The sequence below is a fragment of the Triticum aestivum genome, chromosome 5D (assembly GCF_018294505.1).
Source record: "Triticum aestivum cultivar Chinese Spring chromosome 5D, IWGSC CS RefSeq v2.1, whole genome shotgun sequence".
Classification (NCBI taxonomy): Eukaryota; Viridiplantae; Streptophyta; class Magnoliopsida; order Poales; family Poaceae; genus Triticum; species Triticum aestivum.
The window spans coordinates 43,231,330-43,235,633 of record NC_057808.1 but is presented as its reverse complement, the minus strand read 5'-3'; the positions used below and the strand labels follow the sequence as shown (position 1 = coordinate 43,235,633).

Below are 4,304 nucleotides of genomic sequence, written 5' to 3'. Positions count from 1 at the left end.
TGATTTTCGTTTACATTTAGAAAAAGAACACGGAGTAGTATACCTGAATTCATGTCTCCAGCTTCACCGTTTCTTTGTACTTGAGTAAAGTATATGATCTGCACGTATATTGTCCAAAGCTATAAATAAGTTCAAAAATAAATATTTTTCTGTAATTACATCTCTCAGACACAGGAATGAAGTGTACAGACGACAAAACACCTATATGTCCGGCACCAGTTTGCACATCTCCAAGCTCCCGTCTGTCATCTCGTCCAAAGGAAGAATTACAGACGACGGCCATCTTCCATAGTTGCTATCAAAGTCGCAACCATTTTCGCCAGCACTGGAAGCATGTATCTGGTGTCTCCAAAGCACCCGCAGCCGCTCCGCGACTTCCTTCGTCGTTGGTCTGTCTTCCCCTCTCACGCTCAGGCAGTGAACGGTGAGGGTGGTAAGCTTCTCGACGATCACCATGGCCGCAGCATCATCTGTTATCTCAGAATCCAGCATTGTTTGGTGCTTGTTTTGGCGAAACATAAGGAGAATATTATGGGACAATGATCTCTTCTCGCTGGAGTTGTCATCGGTGTACAGAGCTTTCTTTCTCGTCAACAGCTCGAGGAGAACGACCCCAAAGCTGTAGACATCGCTCTTGTCAGTGAGGAGGTGGCTGATGAAGCTCTCAGGGTCGAGATAGCCAAGGGTTCCCTGGACAAGCATGATGAACTCACTTTCATCCATGGACTTGAGCGCCGATGCCCCAAAGTCTGCAACCTTGGCATCGCGCTGATCATCCAACAGAATGTTGGCAGATTTGACATCGCCGTGTAGGATCGTGCGAGATGTTGATGAGTGCAAGTACGCAAGAGCTTCTGCTGATTGGGTGGCAATCTTCAGGCGAAGGTCCAGAGGAATTGGTGAAAGATTGTGATCAGCACTACCATGAAGAAGCTCATACAGCGTCCCGTTGGAAACAAACTCATAGACCAACATTGGGATATCTATATCCAGGCAACAGCCAAGTAACCTCACGATGTTCCGGTGGTTGATCTGCGACAAGATTATGATCTCATTTACAAACTCATCCCTGCAATTATCGTTGATCACTTTGGACTTTTTTTATGGCGACCTCTCTATGGTCATCCAAAGTACCCCTGTAGACCATCCCATGGCCGCCACATCCAAGAACTCGATCTTCATTGTAGTTGTCAGTGGCTATCTTGATCTCTTTTTCAGTGAGTACGCGAACAGTATCGACCTGCCTTGATCTCATCTCATCATACAACTTGAGCCCTCCATTTTGTTTGAAATACTCATCTTTCTCCTTCTCGTGTCTTCTCCTTTGCAATTGCATAGCCAGAAAACATGCCAAGGATATCATCACAACGGCAGAAACACTCAGGCCTGCACAATCATATACTTATATTTAGGGTAGTCTTGTTGCTATTATAGGAGAATTGGAATTGATATTGGGATGCTTCAACTCATCAACCTTTATGTCAGATAAAACAAAACAAACGAGATTGAACTTGCCTATAGCCAGCTGTTCTTGTCGGGTATGCAGAGGTCGACATCCAAAATTTGTACCATCAGATTTTGTTAGTCCCTTGCATTTACAGTTATAGCCTCCTGGAGTGTTGCGACAAATCCCATTCCTGCAAGGATACAACTCTTTGTACTTGGGGTCCTGCTCACGCAGCATGCATTCATCTATATCTGGAAATAAAATCAACAAAATGATCACGCACAATCAAACAAGTCAAACAGATATAGAACCGCAAGTATTCCATCAGTAGTTACCTTGACAGCCGTCGTTGAGGTAGGCGTTGCCCCCATACCCCAGGGAGCACTTGCACAAGTACCCAGGTCCATTGCTCGCACTCTCACAGTAACTGTTTGCACTGACACAAGCGTAGTTTCCTGGCTCGAGGCACGATCCATTTCTGACCGCCCAGTTCACGATGATAGGCGCACCATTCTTCGCCCTCTCGTTGATGAACCCAAGCTTGCCGACAAGGTCACGGCGTCGGAAGCTGTACCACCCGACCTCGGCGACCATGGCGTAGAAACATGGGTTGAATGCCCACACACTGCTACTGTTAGTCGAGAAAGCCATCCCGATGGCGGTGAGGTTGGTCGGGATGGACACCTCACAGCAGCCTGTCCCGGTGCACGGCGATCCGTCTTCGGACGCACCGCTGGCCATCGCAGTAGGAATAGCAGCCGGCAAGGTACATGCTGCTGTTCCCAAAGAAGCCGCCAATGAGCCCCAGGGTGTTGCAGCCAATGACTGTGAAGCGGTTGCGGTCAGGGGATGGGATGGGATGAACGGTGTGTCCTGCAGGTTGAACCACACAGTGCCGTTGTTGGTGGCTGATACCACGGCACTCGATGTGAAGCAGATGTAGCTGATCGGGAATAGCACCCGCATCTCAGCATGCTCCAGTGAGATATCAACGACGTCTACAGCCACATCGGCTGCCCCCCCCCCCCCCCCCCCCCCCCCCCACCGTCGGTTGTGGCGGATGAGAGACATTTTACAGTCGAAATTGAAGAAGCTGTTGAGGCTGACTGCGGCGCACTGCGCCCCGATGCCAAAGGGGTAAGGGATGAGCACGTCGCCGCACTTTTCAGGGCAGCCAGGTAGCGCCAGCGATGCGGTGCCACCCACAGCAGGTGCCAATGCCATCACCAAGAAGACTAGCTCTAGAAAGAACACCGGGACCGGTGTTGGATGCATGGCTCGCGCCATCACTTGCTTAATTTGGGGACTTTGTGTGAGTGTGCCGGTTGCCGAGCCCCTGAGCTTTTCATTATATGAAATGAATCATGTCTTGCCATATAATGCAGTGGACTCTTATAAACGCGTACAAATGTCAGCAACTGATGTGTGCATGGATGAACAATTATTCCAATCCAAGTAAACTCTAAATGCAAGTTGCAGCATAATAATCGATACGTCCAACTCTTCTCTTTTTTTTTAAATGAGGTGATGTATGAATGCTAAAACGGTTTAACGAGCTAGGTGGTAGTTGGTGATTTCTCCTATTCAAGTATTAATCTCACTCTCACCCCATGTAAGTCTACTTACAAGTTTCTTAGACAGTGAGCTAAAGACTTAGCTTAATGCCCATAACTCATGATATAAGTCAGATGCATTGATATAGAACATGTTAACTAGCAAGGAGGTAAGACTTTGTCTTAGTCGTCCCACTCAAGCAAGTCTGGACGCGTGTTGTAGCATAATAATATAATACTGAATTACTGATTGTATATGTATCTGTTTGCGCACACACACACACACACAAAAAGTTAACTTCTAACATGTCCATCATACAACTAAGATAAACATCACGGAATAGCTACATGTCAAAATATACCATTGTATTCAGAAATAGAATAGCATTAATTAGTTGTACTCCCTCCGTTCCCAAATATAAGTCTTTCTAGAGATTCCAACAAGTGACTACATACGGAGCAAAATGAGTGAATCTACACTCTAAAATATGTCTACATACATCCGTATGTTGTATTCCATTTGAAATGTCTAAAAAGACTTATATTTAGGAACGGAGGGAGTATATCTGTACGCGGTAAGACCTACTTGTATAGCTCTAAAGTCTTCAAGGTGAATTTGTTATACAACTATAGTTGTTACTGAAAGCTGCCACAAAAACTAGTCTCTAATCTCTATCGATGTGAGAATTTACAGGCCATTCTCTTTTTTATACTATTTTGTCTGGAAATATAAAATTAGACACCTTGACCTGTTCACTTCTCAAGAATAGTGAAAAAAAATCACAGGCTCCAAATTTAACTCTCAGTAGCTTACGTGACTACGTGAGGACCTTCCATTACCTGTTTGGAATAGATAGGATGGTCTGGAACCAGGTCTGATGCTCCCATGCATGATCACAGATTGTAGACAAGATTTCTTGATTTCTATTTGAACTGAAACCACGCTCACGCTTGTTAGCATGCACGTAAGCAGTCCATGGATCATCGTTTCTTCCTGCCACAACAACATAGAACTAATGCCTGTGAAAACAGTCAATTAAGATGAACATTGAAAAGTAAAAGATTTGCATTTCAGTCCAGCTATGCACTTCAAACTGTTGCTGGCTAAGCTATCTTGACTTTACTAGTTGTCCGAGTAGTACTTCCATCTAATTTATTATTGCAGAGAAAGTTCCAAATTGCAGTGTCTAACAAAGCATATGACATGCGCTGACATGTGGGACGATAAAAAGAGGTATACTTTAACCAGCATATGAATAACATATAAACTGGTGAAAACTTTTCCAGATTGAAGCAAATATGTC

At 45.0% G+C, this 4,304-nt stretch overlaps 1 pseudogene; it reads right to left on the bottom strand.

Annotated features, from left to right (window-relative positions):
- Positions 1-201: 201 nt before the first annotated feature.
- LOC123124227 (wall-associated receptor kinase 5-like) lies at positions 202-2,758 on the bottom strand (annotated as a pseudogene).
- Between the last annotated feature and the right edge of the window lie 1,546 nt (positions 2,759-4,304).